This window comes from Centrocercus urophasianus, unplaced genomic scaffold (assembly GCF_019232065.1).
Source record: "Centrocercus urophasianus isolate 14NV4802_14NV808 unplaced genomic scaffold, USGS_Curo_1.0 seq_21, whole genome shotgun sequence".
Classification (NCBI taxonomy): domain Eukaryota; kingdom Metazoa; phylum Chordata; class Aves; order Galliformes; family Phasianidae; genus Centrocercus; species Centrocercus urophasianus.
Window position 1 is genome coordinate 10,600,490 of NW_024884767.1, and position 17,840 is coordinate 10,618,329.

The 17,840-nt window shown below is 38.6% G+C and overlaps 1 long non-coding RNA gene across 1 annotated transcript in view; it reads left to right on the forward strand.

The window, feature by feature from the left end:
• LOC122162544 overlaps window positions 1–15,534 on the forward strand; it is a 62,783-nt gene extending 47,249 nt beyond the window's left edge. Inside the window, exons 4-6 of the long non-coding RNA XR_006169581.1 lie at window positions 8,979–9,092; window positions 10,799–10,893; window positions 15,497–15,534. This is a non-coding gene — a long non-coding RNA (uncharacterized LOC122162544). The remainder of the gene's footprint in view (window positions 1–8,978; window positions 9,093–10,798; window positions 10,894–15,496) is intronic.
• Window positions 15,535–17,840: the final 2,306 nt, after the last annotated feature.

Consider the following 17,840-nt stretch of genomic DNA (forward strand, 5'->3'; position numbering starts at 1 on the left):
TTGAATAGGTAGATGTTTTTATGCTAAATTAGCGAGGTGTAATACCACATCACTTTTGTAGCCATCGCTGAATTTGATTGCCAGCTACCTAATATTCCCACAAATTGCATGTTGTCACCTTGAACAGAAGAACACAAACATCCCATTTCTCTCCCACATATACAACACTGAGTTAATTCAAAGAAGTATCTTCATATAATCAGCCCTGAAGGAAAGTACAGGCAATATTGCATTTAGTAAAGCATTGTTAAAGAAAACTGAGACAGCATAGCTCTAGTCAATTTCGTAAGCCCTGGTTTAATTTCACAATCACCTGCTTTGTTAAGCTTAATTCAATTTTTTTTTTTCTCTTACAGTTTGGCTGTGCAACTTGCTGCACACACTAAAGTGAAACAATTAGAAAAATTGACTTAAACTGAGAAAGAATAAATCCTGGTATGCTAAATATTCCTATCATACTTGCCAAGTATAATACAATTTAAATTTTTTAGAGCTCTAGTCAGTCCTGAGCCAGAACCACTCTAAATAAAAAGTTTACTGCTCTCCGTGTAGTTGCATAAGAAATATGTAGAAGCAACCAATATTTGTCATGTTAAGGCATAGTGACTTTCACATGTGATGCTGCAGCTGAAGTGCCCAGGAATTCCAGTTTCTCAGGTAAAAATACACAATTCTCTTGGAAACGAGAGAGGTGTTTTTTTGCATTGATTTTAACAAAGGTGAAGCTGGCAAAAGAAAGTTTTTAGTGTATTAAAAAGATGAATATGCTTTTTCTCTTTTTACCTTACAGCTTTCAGAGATAGAGAGAATGAAGGTTGTCAAAATGACAGCCAGGAGTTTTTACTTTTGTGGAAGGGAAGGGAACAGAATAGAGAAGGGAAGGGGACGGGAGGGGAGGGAATATTTTTTATTTTTAAAAATGCTAATTTGTGATGGAAAATTTTATTTGTTAAGTACTGATTTGAAACATTTTATTTTTGTGCATCAAGTTATTGAGCAAGGAAGAAGCCCTTCAAAGCTTTAAATTAACAATTCTTATGTCTTCTGTTTTCTTTTTGATTCTAATTCTTCTCAGAGCTCTTTGTTTCAGAATGGTTTAGCCTGTCTGTGACACTGTTGTGAGCTGCAGAGGTGACTGAACTTCATGACAGGGTGTGTATCCTGACTAGTACCTGCTTGATTCCTGTGCTCTTAGTAAAGCTTACTGGTTATTTGTGATCATTTTGCAATAAAGGATGAGCTATGGCTATTTTTAGAAGATAAGAAAAAACATTTTAAGCTAAGTAAAGCAATTGTGCTGGTACACACCTGGTATCGATAACACTTCTATCAGTCAGACTACAACTCTGTGGCTTGTACAGCACAACTTAAGAAACCAGGACAAGTTCTCTACTGCTGGTTTTCCCTCCTCGTTTTCTGAGTGGTGCCTTCACTCCTGATCTAGGCCCCATCACTCCACCCTCACTTTTGCCAGCCATATCTGGATGGCTTTATCCCCTGTGGAAAATCCCCGTCTATGAGCATGTTTGCTCTCCTGACACCAGAGAATACACTGATATGCTCTGATACTCAGAACAATGTTTATAAAATATATATAGATAATATAAATAAACACATATAGATAGATTTTTTAATTTTTTTTTTAGGTCACACATAGTAGTGTGCCTCCTTGGTTTAAAGAAAAAGTAAGAAAATGCAGTCTGCTGCAGCCCAGCAGAAGATGTCCATGGAATAGCAGAACAGGCAAACTCACAGTTCTGCTTCTACCTAGCTGCTTACTAGTCCACAGCGCTCTACACCTTCAGATTCCCAGTCCTGAGGTTGTGCCTATGTGTCACAGTCCTTGTGGTTGCTCTCGGGATATGCCCAGTAATTGAGCTGCTGGCAGGGAACTGGCACCTTCACTCCCCTCTGTGACTTCCCAACCCAGCATTTTTGTTTTTCAGACTTCCAGCTTCGAGAGGTTCTACCTGCCTTGTTTTGCAAGAAACAATTTTGATAAACTCCAGGTTGTGTTCTTAGCGGTCAAAGGGCAAACGCAAGACTTAGTAAGGGTTTATTTTAGTCACATTTTATATGAAAGATTACAAGTTATTACAGCATTGCTCCAGGTACAGTCATCTGTAACAAAGATAACAACAGAGAAACTACTAAATACGTGTACCTGCTCCATGCTAGTTTTCACTGTTCTAAGGTCCACCATCTTCCTCAGTGGGCTCCAAAACTCTATGGAGAATATAAGGAAGCAAGGAAAAGCAAGCAGTGTACACAGATGAAATATCTATTCTGCACTGCCTATTGGAATAGCTGCAGATGGTTTTTTTCCTTCTTTTTTTTTTTTTTTAGATCTAAGCACAGTTCATTACTATTACTGAGTTGAAATTTGTTTCTGTCAAAAACTTTTGTTTCAGGTTTGAAATTAAATTTTTATATGGACTTTGCAGGAGTCAATTTTGCAAAATTTCTCAGATATGCATTGTTATTGTTGCTCTCTTTGTCCCACTATATAAAAGAGATAGGAAAATGAAACTGAAACTGAAGAATTTTCTGCAGTGGATTATTAAGAGTAAGAAATAAAGTTGATGACTCTGAATTGCCCCAACAAGAATTCTTCTGCGTCCTGTTGCTAATACAGTGAACTGGAATCTTAGTTGCAGCTGTAGGAATCTCTCTCCTCACCCCCATTACAACTCAAAATGTTGTTTCTGATTGTGATTTTATGCACAGTTTTCCAATTGCTTTTCTGTTCTTTCTCCTGTGCCTTCTGACATACTCCAAAGGTTCTCTTCCCGATATTTTCATTTATCCTGATATATTCACTATGCTCTCTGCAGCTTTTCTGGAGTCTAGCAAGCTTTTAGATTACTCAGTGGAAAACTGAAAGAAAGTAATGAACCCCCAGCACTGAAAACTTCAGCTGTTTTCACTTCATTATTTATAATGGCATATCCCTTGTTGACACCTCCACCAGGAAATACGGTAGTGTAGGAAGATGAAAGACAGAAAGGATGAACAAGTAGAGCTGAGACCTGTTAAACAGGACACAATGATGAAATGCTTGTGAGCGTGGTGACATTTTGTTTTTCTGTCTGAGTTTCCTTCTTCACTTGGTTTAATAAGGAAGAAGGTCAATGGAAGAGGGCCAAGAGCCCAGTAAACCATGGAGAATATGGAGCTATGCCAAGAGTGCAGTGGCAGAGGTGCTGAAGCTCAGAGAGAGGGGCAGCTTGAGTAGACAGCATGTCAAAACCAGGCCTAAATTTGCCCAATTAAAGCTGTAATCCATGCCCTTGATCATGAACTTCTACATACTCTTTGCATTCACTATGAAAAGCAGCCAGATCCTGAGGAGCACTGCAGAGCATGCGTGACTGGTCAATAACTTGATGGACCCTCTCAGATGGGTCTTCCACGCTGCTTACTCACTCATCTCAGTGACAGGAAGCAGGCTTAGACTTCCCAGCTCCTCACGCATAACATATGCCTATTGTGTTTTATCTTTCCCGCTATTTTTTCATTATTTTTAATATATACTTTTGTTAATTATGGGTTTTGTAGAGTTGAGCAAAAAACAATGACAAATTTAGCTTTATTATCTTCTTCTGCTGAGTTTTGTTTTTCAGGGTTAGCTTTTATCTTTTGTAACCTTCCAAGCAACATTCATACTGACCTATTCTTAAATCTGAGATTTTACATATTTTAGATATTACAGTTGAAATATTGTTATCATTTTGCAAGATATATGAAACTCAGAGAAAATCCACCTAGTAGATGATCCTGTGATACACTTGCAAGCGTGTTCCAAATCACCAGGGCTTAAGGGACTGCTGATGCAGCAGGACTTGTGCTACTCAGCTGTGTTTCTAAGTCATTACGTTTCCATTGTACTCCGTATTCTAAAATACACGGGGGGAAAAACAACATCCCTATGCAAAAAAATGCCTTACAGACTACTTACATAGCATGCACATTGAGCCTTAAGTCAGTGCTGCTTGCAAAATGGACAGCTGTAAGAGGAATAAAACTGTTAGACCTATTCATTGTGGTATTTTGTTCTGTTTTGTTCCTTGCGTAAAACACCTTCCCTGCAGGTCTCTGTATCATAGTTAATCTTACAGTGAATATTCCTGCACAGTGGTTACAGCTCATAAGCCAGCTTGAATCTTTATACCACAGGAGGGAATGTGTTTCATTGTTTGCGGTGCTGTTCTTCTTCTCTTGATTAGAACAAGCTGCTGTCCCTAGAGTAATCTTTGGGTCACTGCCCATCGCTGTGAGTGATGTCAACACATTTTTGAACGTGTGGCTATTAGCACTTTTTCCAAACAGGTTTCAAAAAACATCCTTGCTCTATCCTGTGATTGGTTTGGTAGACTTTCTCTCTCTCTGCCCCCCTTGCTATTGGACAGAGTGACTGATTTTTTCTGTAATTCAAACAAGCAAACTATGTAAATTATTGCTTGCTGACCCCAATTAAGTCTTACAGCTGCTTGGAAGACCAGACAGTTCACTCCCTTCTCCTTAGTCGATAGTGACAAGGAGATGAAGTTTTGAACGAAGGTCTGCTTTTCCACCTAAAGTGCAGGGTGGGGCTGGGTGGAGGGAGGTAGATGAAATGTATATTGGACTCCTCCTCATGCTAGCACAGATCCAAGGTACTGCTGGAGATGAGGGCCTGCAAATTTTACCTTGGGAATTAAGACACTGACTGAAGAAAAAATAGTTTGGCCTAGTCTGTGGGAGGACTGAAGAGACAGGAGACCAAGCTCTTGTTTAATGCAATACTTTGAGTCACTTGCTGATCTACTGAGCATTTGTCTGGACTGTGATCCGAGACTGCCAGCATGGCATCACCAGGGGAAGTCAGCTTAACCAATCTGGTGGCTTCTTGTGATGGAGTGACTGCATTGGTGGACAAGGGAAAGACGACTGATGTCATTTACCTGGACTTGAGCAAGGCCTTTGACACAGTCGCCCACCACATCCTTACTTCCAAATTGGAGGGATGTAAATTTAATGGGTGGACCACATGATGGCTGAGGGATTGGTTGAAAGGCTGCAGACAGAGGGTGGTGATTAATGGCTCTATGTCCAGGAGGAGGCCGGTAACAAGCAGCATCCCTCAGGGGTCTGTCTTGGGACCGGTGCTCTTTAACATCTTTATCAATGACATCGATGATGGAATCAAGTGCACCCTCAGCAAGTTTGCTGACGACACCAAGCTGAGCGGTGCGGTCGACACGGTGGAAGGAAGGGATGCCATTGAGAGGGACCTCGAGAGGCTAGAAAGGTGGGCCTGGGTGAACCTGATGAGGTTCAACACAGAAAGTGCAAGGTTTTGCACTTGGGCCAGAGGAAACCATACATCCATACAGACCGGAAGGAGCGGTCCTTGAGAGCAGCCCTGTGAGGAAGGACCTGGTTGTCCTGGTGGATGAGAATTTTAACAAGAGCCAGCAGTGTGCTCTTGCAGCTCAGAAAGCAAATGGTATCCTGGGCTCCACCAGAAGAGGGGTGGCCATCAGGGACAGGGAGGTGACTGTCCCTTTCTTCTCTGCCTTTGTGAGGCCCCATCTGGAGTACTGTGTCCAGGTCTGGAGCCCCCAGTACAAGGAAGACAGAGAGCTGTTGGAGAGGGTCCAGAGGAGGGCCACAGAGATGATCAGGGGACTGGAGCACCTCCCCTACAAAGACAGGCTGAGGGAGCTGGGCTTGTTCAGCCTGGAAATGAGATGGCTGCGGGGTGACCTCACTGCAGCCTTCCAGTACCTAGACTGAGGCTATAAACAGGAGGGAGTCAATTCTTTTAAGAGTAGATAACTGCAGGAGAAGGGGAAATGGTTTTAAGTTGAAGGAGGGAAGGTTTAGGTAGGATATCAGGGGAAGTTCTTTACACAGAGAGTGGTGAAGTGCTGGAACAGGCTGCCCAGAGAGGCTGTGGATGCCCTGGCCGTGGAGGTGTTCAAGGCCAGGTTGGATGGGGCCCTGGGCAGCCTGGTCTAGTATTAAATGTGGAGATTGGTGGTCCTGCTGGTGTTGATCCTTGAGGTCACTTCCAATCTGGGCCATTCTGTGATTCTGATAAGGTATTTGGCTGGATTCTGAGGAGGAAGCCTAAGAGACATCATGATGACCTCTTCAATTCCTTCTCCCCCCTGTGAACAGGGCACTTGCATGAGACCTCTGGAACGAACAGAGAGAAAGCTGTGCTCCACTAACCACCATGGAACTGTGTTCAGAATTCTGAAAAGTCAGTTTTGGGGAATCCAGCTATTACCATCTGCCACTGAACTTTCCCAGGGATTGATCTGGACTCCCTGTGCTACCAGAAGAGATCCTGAAGGGAACATATTTTGCATTAGGCACTATTTGGCATGACTGGCCTTTTGTGAGCAGGAATGCTTAATCAAGACTGAAGAGCCTGCCTTAGAGTTGAAGGTGCTGTGTAGTTATAAATCTGCCTGTTGAACCTGGTACAGTTTTAACCGATTCCCGTGCATGAAATGGGGAACAAATCCACCTCTGTCCTGTAATATACAGATTCTAATAGCTCCTTTTAGCAAAGCCAGTTCAGACCAGTTCTGCCTCCAGTGTCATCACATATCCCACATGCTCACACTCATTCAGTTTCATACATACTCATACATAGATGTAATTCTTTGTTAATACACAGTTATGTCCTGATGATAAAACAAAACAAAACAAAGCAAAACAAAACAAAACCACAAACGTTTTAGAGGTAAAAATATTTCTGCAGTAGCTGGATAATAGTCTTTCTCTTTTTAGAAATTTCTGATAGTGATAGCACTCATCTAAGCATATTTTTATCTCTTTATAAACAAAATTTTGAGCATATCTAAAAGGGCATCCATTTGGTTAGCTCACATTCCTAAGCCTGTGCCTTGATGGTGTGCTTGTTTTACATAGGTCACTCTAAAAGTAATGGTCACTTCAAAAGTAATGTGTTCTTAATATTTCCATGGAATTTACTGTAGAGACAGAGAGCAACACTGTTTGGCAGAGTAAATTCTCAGCTAGAAAACACTTTTTCAACACAGTCATCTCCATTAGCGCTGCATTTTCACAACCAATGAGCAAGAGCCTGCAGGACGCTCTATTAATAATCTATGCCAGCAGAGGTGACTTGCCCTTGCCCTTGCCACTGCTGGAACTTACCACCCACCACCTCACCGTGCTCACATCCACTGTTTTATCTCCAGAAACATCCAGTAAGTGTTGATGAACATCCATTGAATTCTAAATGGACAATTTTTCCACATGGAGGAATTGAGTGACACACTTTTGCTTCATACATACTTCCACGTCAGACACCATTTTCTCAGACTGCCCCTCCACTGCTATCTGTCTGCCATACCATCAACATCTGCTTCTGATGTCATGGGCCAACATTATAAAATAGGAGGCATTATTTTCAGAGCAGCCCTCTTGCGTGTCTGAGTCAGCTAACGTGTTTAGTTACGTATTAATATTACCTTTTAGGTTAGAGGAAAGTTCTGAAAGTAGTTTAAATATTTTGTAAGAATGCTTTGCAAGTGAGGAAATAAGTTTTCGGCTGAAGTGTTTTGAATTCTGGCTAGCTTACTTCTCTGCATGTACCACCAGACCACCATGAACATTTCTGTATCTGACTGCCACTAGCAACGGCAGGTCTCCCACAGGGGATATTATGGTATGCAGTTGAAAAAATAATGGATATTGTTAGGAAAAGGACAAAGAAAATGAGAACACCATAAATCAGGCACATTTTGCCATTTGAAATGCTTGGCCAATTGAAGAATCATAAATTACAAACAATCCTGGATAGATTAATCTATACTAGTTAGTTTTGTCAGATGTGTAACCAACAGAGAGCAGCTGTCCAGCTGCTCCACTCTGATGAAGCTTTTAGCTAATTCCAGAGTGTGAGTGTAAACTGAAAAACTATGTATTTTCTGGGAACAAAAGCTGTATTACTTTGACGGTTCTGAACACATATGACACACTGAGGTTCCCTGAAATGTATTTTAAGAACAAAATTGTAATGCAGTGTAGTATCAGCAATAAGACCTATGTTACTTTCGAACTGTCTGACACAGGTGAAATAACAATCAGTCTAAGTTTTTGTGTTATCATCAAGTAGTCCCAAGCAGGAGTCCATGAGGACATCAATAGACAGGTTATCAACACATTATCACAGTCATATCCATGGTATGGCAGAACTTTTGCAAGCATAATTGGAGTGATATCTGCCTGGCAATCCAGGCCATAGGTCCTCATGCTCTTATGTGAGGAAATGGTAACATCAGATAATGGGAATAGAGGCTCTTTTCACAATTTACAAGTATCTGTCTGTCTGCCTACAGAAAGATGGCAGAATACAATGTAGAACAAAGTATGGTATAGGGTTTACACATTTTATACTCCCTCACAACTTACTACTGTAGAACTACACAGAAGCATCCAGATGATACTTTTCTTTCTGTAATTCTGACCTTTCTGTCCCAAGGAGATACTGTCTCTATCTATAAACATATCATGAAAAATTAGGAATGGGTTAAAGTTATCCATAAATGAAACTGGCAATGGTAATGTTGTAAGATGATATGCTCCATTTTACATAACTATCTCAAGAAACTGTATAAGCAAGTAAAAAATGTTTCAGCTGAAAAAGCATCTGGCTCTTTGTAGAAAAATTGATGTGTAAAATGCTTTTTTGTTTCAGGTCATTTTGATTAACAATTACTCCAGGTTATCATTCTTGAATAATTTCATATTTGGAACCATGGTGCTGCTCAAGATGCCTTCTTACAGCTTCTAATTTTCAAGCATGCAAATATGTGGAAATAAAACCTCTGTGCATACTTAGAGAAGTCTATTTCAAAAGAGAGCAGAATGATGAAGGTTTGGAACTTCAGTGATCTCTTATGGACTCACAGCAAGTTTACATATATCTGTCACTGTGCTCATTGTTTTTCTAGTATTCCAGGATGCTTTCCATCCCTATACTGGCGTAAAGTGCATTCAGCTGTTCAAAGAATATGCAATGAAGCTTTGCTTTGGACTTCATTACTGTTTCCTGTACTCCAGTATAGGTACTGCTTTTTTTGCCGTGTAAACTTTTCAACACTGTCCAGAATTTGCACTGAGTTGAACAGAAACTATTTATTACCATTTCATACAACTCATACTGAAACCTTTTCAGAGTCGAAAAATTTCAGAGACCCAAAAAGGCAAGGGATAATTTCTAATGATTTCCTAAGCACACTTCAATATTTGTCAGTACCTTTCTATTATTATATCTATGTTCCTTTATATATCTATAAAGATACATACTCCTTTACAGATAGATATAGATATAGATATATCTAGGTAGATTTTCTAGATATTCCTATATAGATATTTCTCTGTCTATATATATATTCCTTTGTATATATATTCCTTTAACTTCTTTGTTTTTGTTTGAATTCCTAGTAGGTTCTGTATTGAATTTTCATTTGCATTATAAAACTCTGGCTTAAAATGATATTAGCCATATCATTTGTAAAATTGTTTTCATTTATTTATTTTTCAATTGTTAATAGTATGTACAGACCTACTGAAATGTAAGGAACATAAAAATATAGGTTTTTCATGGATTTCTCCTGTTTAGGACTGTTTGGGACTCATTGGGTCTACTTGATAACATGAAAGGAAAGGAAAAGGGAAAAGAGAAGAAGGGAAATGGAAAGGGAAAGGGAAGAGAAGGGGACTGAAAGGGGAAGGGGAAGTGGAAGGGGAACAGAAAGGAAAGGGAAAGATAAAAGGGAAAGTAAGGGAAAGGGAAAGATAAATGGGAATGGGAAAGGGAAAAGGGAAAGGGAAAGGGAAACGGTAAGGAAAGCTATATTGGTACATTGTTTTGTTTTGCTTTGAGTACATTTGATGACTGAATAATAGCTAGTATGGAATTTGTATAATTTTCAGTTTTAAATGATTTTACAGAAATGGACTAAGAAACGTGGATAACTGTAGGCAATGAAGTCAAGCTTGTATTAGATTTAGTAAGTGTCAGTAAATTTTACATAAATTTCCCAGATCAACTTGTATCCTTCCAGAAAACTGTTTAGTGGAAGTCTCAGTGTTGAAGCATTACACAGGATATACACCTCTGATTTTAAAAACAGAATTTACCATTACTGGTTTTGCTCACAAAAATGATTATAAGTCCATTAATTTTTTGAAATCCTTTCAGTTCTAGAGTTTCTCCAGCTTTTACAGAAAAATGATGACTTTGTAAACAGTCCGCTATTACTTTTGGATTTGGTTCAAATACTTTATTGAAAAATAGGGCTGGAGAAGACTTCTAAATGTAAAGTAGTCCGTCTCCTACACTAAAGTATAATCATCTATAACTGTATAATTTCAGAGAGATATTGGTTTAATTTGAGCTTTAAGATCTCAGAGGATGCAGATTTTTAATTTTTAAATTAAAACCCAAAAGAAGCCCCACTGATATGCAAGGGATTGCTTTATGTACTTAAAATAAAGCTGAATTTTCAGTACTTGGGTGGATAGTGGTCTATTTTAAAAATTTCTTCTTCTGTTTCTTCTGCTCTTTTTTTAAAAAAAAAAAACATTGAAATTCAATTGAACAGTGCCTCAACTGAAGGGAAACCCTTTAAACTAATGGTTGTTTCTTGCCCAGTGTGGTAGTGTTTGAGTACGTGGGTGGATCAGAGCAATATCTCTGCCTGAGCTCTATGACTTCCTTTCTTGATGTTTCCTTTAGCTGAAACTAAACATTCTTTGTGTATTTTAGGGGTAATGGACTTCAACTCTTTGTGGACTTTGAGGAAAATCTCTACTAACAGCAGAATGATGACATGCTGGCTGTGAGACGACACAGAGTTATTGGTATGTGAAATAATAAATATTCCCAGCATTTACTGGCTGGAAATGATGTACACAAATGATAGCTGCTTTATCCTGCCTCTGCTGTGAGAACTACAATAAAAGCAACACTGGCTTTAGTGTTTGTGCATTCCTAACCAGACTGTCATTGAATTTTGCAGTTTTTGTATTTGCTTACCCTACCAATGGTAAGGACATAGCCTTTTGCACAACTGATATGGAAAGATAACTATGTACACAGATTGCACAGATCTCAAACAGAATCCAGGTCCACATTATTTATTTGCCTTCATGCCTACATCATTTCTTTAACATAGCAGATAGCTGAGCCATGTGCCAGGCAAGTTCCCACTGTGTGAACACTGTGAACAGGGAAGTGATTTTCCCCCTGTACTCAGCTCTGGTGAGGCCGCACCTCGAGTGCACAGGTCCTACCACATGGCCAAGCAGTCTGGGGCAGTTCTCTGTACATGACTGTTGGGAACTCCTCACTATTTTCCATTTGCCAAATTCCAGGACAAGCCACTGGGGCAGGGTGCTTTGGACACTGCTTTTGTATTTATTGACATCTCTTATTCTAAGACTTGGTCTGGCACCTGTTTGTGTGCCATCCCTGGACCCAGCAAGTAGACAGGCAGTGAGAAATAAAGCAGTGCCCAAAATAGACATGCTTTGACACACCTCAAGTACAGTGTCCAGTTTTGGGCTCCTCAATGCAAGAAAGACACTGAGGCCCTGGAGTGGGTTCAAAGAAGGGCAGCAAAGCTGGTGAGGGGTCTGGAGAACAGGGCTTATGAGGAGTGGCTGAAAGAGCTCGGGTTGCTCAGTCTGGAGGAAAGGAGGCTCAGGGGAGACCTTATTGCTCTCTCTAACTACCTGAAGGGAGGTTGTAGTGAGCTGGGGGTTGGCCTCCTCTCTCGTGTAACTGGTGATAGGACTGGAGGGAATGGCTTCAAGCGCCAAGGGAGATTTAGGCTGGACGTTAGGAAATACTGCTTTTCTGAATGAGTGGTTGGGCACTGGAATGGGTCACCGACCTTGGAGGAGTTCAAACAACATCTGGATTTCGTGTTGAGGGACATGGTTTGGTGAGAACTACTGGTGATAGGTGGATGGTTGGACTGGGTGATCTTGATGGTCTTTTCCAACCTTGGTGTTTCTGTGATTATGTGATTCTTTGCATGGATTCCAAAGGTATCCCCAATGAGTTACTCCATACCAAACAACAGTACTGACCCGCTTTAATAATGTGCAGGGAATCTAGAACAGACACTGGTGAAGTTAAGAGCTATTAATTACATTAATGAGTTTTCATATGGAAATCTCCTTTTTGGTACTAGTGTGATTCAGCACATCAAAAAACAGTTTTATGGCATGGATATGTAAGGATTAACGATCCTGCCAATGCTAGCTCACACAGGGCAACTTCTGCTCTCACTCAAATTAATCAACAATTCATTTCATATTATGAGGAACATTTGAAGGTGACTAAGAGTGCTCAACCCTATGACTGGTTCTGTCATTTTCACCTTCTCTACCCTGCAGGAAAAGTACTGTGCTATTATTCTGCGTAAAAAAAGCATACAAAGCATCATCAAGGGGAACAGCATAGCCCTCCTCTTAGTGTTGGATTGGCTATTCTAATTTCAAGAATGTTTCTCTAAAACCAAGTCAAATAATAACATTTTCTGCTGTCAGTTAATCAGATGCACTCTTTGTTTTATCCTATTTAGCCTTTACATATCGACATCTGTTCCCTATCTTTTCTGAGATAGGCACTACCTGAGTACATTTCTCAAATATGGCTGATATGTGAGTGGCAGAGACTGACTGGTGTTACTTGAGACAACAGAAGAGTGGACAGATTTCACTTCAGCAGGTTTATAATGGGCTCCAAGGCTTTCTCTGAAATGCAGAAGTATGTCTGGCAGACAGTCTGACTACAGCCTCAGCTATAGCATTGTACTCTGGGAAGTACATAAAGCCTTCACATTTGATCTAGAGCATAAAAATGATCCAGTGTTCACAGCATGAGTCCAGGACCTGGAAAAGCCCCGGTATATTCCTAGTTGTATCATAACCTTTCATTATGAATCTTCACAAATTCCTGATGGTATTTGTACACTGAAACAATCATATAGTATAGCAAGTTCAGCTGAAATGAACTAGTCCAGATTCTGAAAGTGACCTTTCCTTGGTAACAAAGAATTCAGCAAGAATTGGGTATTGTTAAGCATAAATAAAAGGCAATCTTTTGCTTATGTTGATATAATGCTGTGTACAAATACAGCATGGACTAACAACAAATGAATCAACTTGACTGGGACAAATGAAAAAACAAAAGAGAACTACAAACTTTCATTAAAAAAAAAAAAAAAAAATTGGAAGAGAGATAAGGGGAAGTATGGAGGAAGAGTTAGATATCTAGCAAACACAACCAATGAGGAAAACTTGAGGAAGAAAAGATACGCAAGAGTGAAAGAGGACAGTGTTCCTAAAATATACGAAGCACCAAGTAATAAACCTAATCTGCTGTATTTTACATGTTAATTAAGTTGATGTCTTTAATGATTTTTAAAGCAGGATAAAACTGATAAAATATTTTACTTGTACCATCACATTATGACTCAATAGTTGCATTCATGTATGATATGTATGTGTACATACGTGAGTAAATATATGCAGAAGCACACACATGCAAGCACGTATGTATTTAAATGTCATATACGTGTATGTATGTGTGTACTTAGTATGTATATGTGTGTAAACAACTAAAATTAAAAACGAAAAAGTTTCACGTTTCAAATTTTTTTTTTCAGTATACTTTCTGCTTCATTCTATTTACACGGTCAGATTTCCTTTGAAATAACTAAAATTTAGAAAGACTACATGTCTTTTCAAAACATTTTTGGGGCAAAAATTTGGCTTGGTGAAAATATTCTGTGTAACCTTATCTGTGGATTCAAATGCAGCACTGAGAAACTACAGCTTTGTGGCGAGGCTGCACGAACACCTGACATATCCACTGCTATTGATAACACTTGGTGATTGACTGATTGGTGATTGGTCGACATGAGTGTAAAGTTAAGGATGAATATTGGATTAAAATCGTTGTTATGTAAGCTGTTCAAGTAGAGAGAGCTGCAAGTAGGCACACTACTTTTCTCTTATGCTATTTGTGAACAAGCCACGATTTTTGCTTATCTTTAACATCAGTTCACCTTAGAATGAAATAGTGTTGACGTCCATTTCCTGAGTAATACTTGATTGCATTAATCTTTGGACTCCATTGGCTTCTGTGGTCTGGCATGCACCACTGCACAGTTGTGGAGTGCTCCGGCAAAAAGAGCAGATGATGTTTGAAACCATTTTGTCTCAAGGATCACGCACCCAACCATCTCTTCATCAAACATAAATGATGCCATCTTCTTTGATATCCATGACATACAGAATATTCACACCTGTGCAAGATCCATCGTCATTGTTTTAAGTCAGATTGCTGTGTGCTGAAATGACATATTTGAAATAAAACTAAATTGAGCTGAGTGGCCCATGTTTTATCCAAGACTTTGGCTCCTTCTTGCTCCATCAAAAAAAAATACTAGTTTTCTTTTCCTCACTCAGTACACAGTGTTACAAATAGACAGAACTTTTGCTAAGAATATTTTATCAGGACCAAATGGCTACTTTCACCTCCAAATGAATTAAAGACAAATTTCTTTGATAACAAATGACAGGAGGAAATCAGGGTATTTATGTATGGTTTGGATGGAGGTTATCTCCTTGCTTTCTGGCTTATATTCTATTAGCATAAAATAGTTGCCAATGATCTTTCAACATCTGCCATATTTATTAGCATAATCCATGGGTAATTTCCTTGCTGAGATGTCTGCATGCAATCTGGATTTAAATCATATATTATTTTCTGCCCTAAGAGTTGTACCAACACTCATTAACAAAGACCTCAAACCTTCTGAAGAAAGAGACAGAAACTTGGACACTGCCATATTTTGAAATATTGAGATGGGATGACCATCTGTTATTCCGCAGAATAAAATGATCGGACTCTGTTTTTTTATGATAAAGAAGAATCATAAAGAGAAAATACTGGAATTATATGGATGTGTGAACAGTGAGCATAGTCCTAATCTAACTAGCCATAATGCAAATGCACCCATTAAGAGTAGAAAATAGGGACAAACTTCTGTTTAATTTTAGTAAATTATTTTAATTTGCTCCAAGTGTGTGCGAGAGAGAACGCTGATGTACAACATTCATATGTCTGTTACTTCTAATTATTTTGCATTACAGAAACTAGTATTCAATGGATGAAACATTCTGATCCCTCTGTTAAAAATCTTCACGAGTAGATTTGATTTACAGTAAGGAAATTCTTCCTGTATTTTATAGATGTTAAGTAAGACTGTATCAAAATGATCTGCAGAGGCATTGAATGAACAGGGCTGAATGGAGAAGCATCTGCTGAGATTATCTGTTCAGTCCTTACCCCTCCTTAATTCAGAGATGTCACTAGAGTGCATATGTGTTTGTGGACAAAAGGCAAACACTGTGCTACTAACCATAGTATCTTTTGTTCACTTTACAGAGAGAGCCAGCAGACTTGACCATCTGGACAATATTTCTAGGTTAGTCCCTGACTCAGAGTGTAAATTCTCAAAGTTGTTTCAGCTTGCCTTAATACACTTTGTCCTTTTTGTTTTTCTTAAAGAATGGAAGACTTTCCAGTGTATGAATGTGCTCTGTGTTGCTGCCTGTTTACAGTTTCACCCCTGCTTCAAGCAACCAAACAAAAAGCAATTCATATCTTTTAGTCTTTAGTTGTATTTCTTGTTTCAAGAGAATTGGTGATCCATTTGTGAGAGCAGAACGTATCTCACTGAGCCAGAAAGCACTGCCATAGTAAAAATCTTCCTGTCCTTATGAATGGAAAACATTTGTAAATAGAGCTGTAAGAATTCTTCTGTTTCAAGTTATATAATCCATGTTGCCAATCAGTAGTACTTCAATACAATTTCAGAATGTAATTTAAAAACATGACACTAGATTTATCTGAAAAGCAAATAAACAAAAACCTTGTATTAATAAGCAAATAAGTGTTTACAAGCAACCTCGAAGCCACTGTGTTATGAAAATTTAACTTCTTTTATTACACAACTAGTGCTTGGAATTTATTGCTTCCATCTTTGTAAACACTTGAACAGAGATCATCACAATTTAATTACAGCTCACCTTTATTTTTCCCCAAAGCATTTCAAGTTCACTATTTGTAAATATCTGCTTTATCCAATATATTGCAAATGCAATCAGAGGTATTAAGTGTACCTACTTGAGACACAGTCCCGAGGGTTTAGACCATTTCAAAATGTTGTGAAGTAAATTTCTTTTATAAGTAAAACAGAATGAAGCTTCTAAATTATTTTATTATGGTTTAATTTTAAGAACTAGATTTGAACGAAAGAATTAGTGCTTTTGTAAACATATCTACACATTATATATTGCATACACAGGTATGAATGCACAAATGTACATGCGTATGCAAGACATATATCAGTATGCAGCCCTAACAAGGTCCTTTTTAAATCACTCTTAATTTTAATTTTAAAGATTCTCATGTAATTCATTTTTCACCCGACTCTTTTCCTTTAAAGGAGAAGAAAAGCATTCTTAGGTGTTTTTTTTTTTTCATTTACAATTTCATTTTTATGTTCTTGTCCCACCTAGTCTTTTTCTATCTAATTTTACAAATGAATTGGACATAGTGAGGTTTTTGTATGTGTGTGTGTAAATGGATCCAAATCCTTGTTAGTGTTTAAATAAACAAATGTTTGTGATCTGTTTTAAAAGAATATCCTATTTTTTTTTCTCTCTTACCTGGAACTAACTATACCCATATGTGAGACAAGACATGCTTTGAACAGAAGAGTTCTGGTATCTGGCTTTGTAACTGACTGTGTTCACTTTCCTTTTACGTGGAAGTGAGAGATTCTTGAGAATCTTGGTAATGACAAACATTGTATTCAAAAGAAGATGGTATCCTATGTTGTGATTTTAGTCTCTCTTTCTGACTTTTGGGAACAGGAAAAAAGTAACTACATAGCAAAACAGAATTGTGAAGAAAGATGCAGACCAGTAGAAGAGAGAAACAGTCTTCTTTAGTGCATCATGAGGGGCAATCAGGGTCCTACAAGAACAAAATATCCTCTGAGCCACTGAGTAATGCAGTGGTAGAAGATAAGAAACAAGACCAACACTTCATTCTCAGTCATTATCCAAAATCAGCTAATCTGTTGTTAATTTGACAAAAAAAAATTAAGCTACACTAAAATAAAGAATGTGATAGCACTTGTAAAATATTGGTACATATTTAAGCAACTAAAGAAGAATAAATAGGGCTTAATGACAAAAAAGAAAGAAAAAGATTTTTTGTATTACGTCATTTTTGTTTAAATTTTGTTTCTGCTCTTTTCCTTGTGTACAAATGCATGTATAGCAAATATGGCGAGGAATTAAGTATTTGAAGGAAAACAGATACAGCTGATTGTTAGATAACAGCAACAGAAAAAAATTAAAACCAAAATAATGCCTTCAAAAATGGTCAGGAGAGGGCAATATATCTGTGAAGACCCACTTGACTTCTTTGAGATAACCGACTCTCTTGCTCAGCATGAGTTTCCACACAGCTGATTGCAAGCTGACGAAACTGAAGAAGTGGTATGTGGGATTTTAACAGCAACTGCCAAAGTTTGGAACTGTCTGAACTCAAAAAGGGCTGAGTTATGGTGGACGATGAATATGAATGAGAGTTCCCAGAGTGATGCTGCAGTAATGCCAGCAAATATGGTCTTTTCTGCCTATCCAGAAGGCATAAGGAGTTGAAATAAGATCTATTAAACAAGAGTAGTTCTGAAGTACTGTTTTATGCTGCAGTC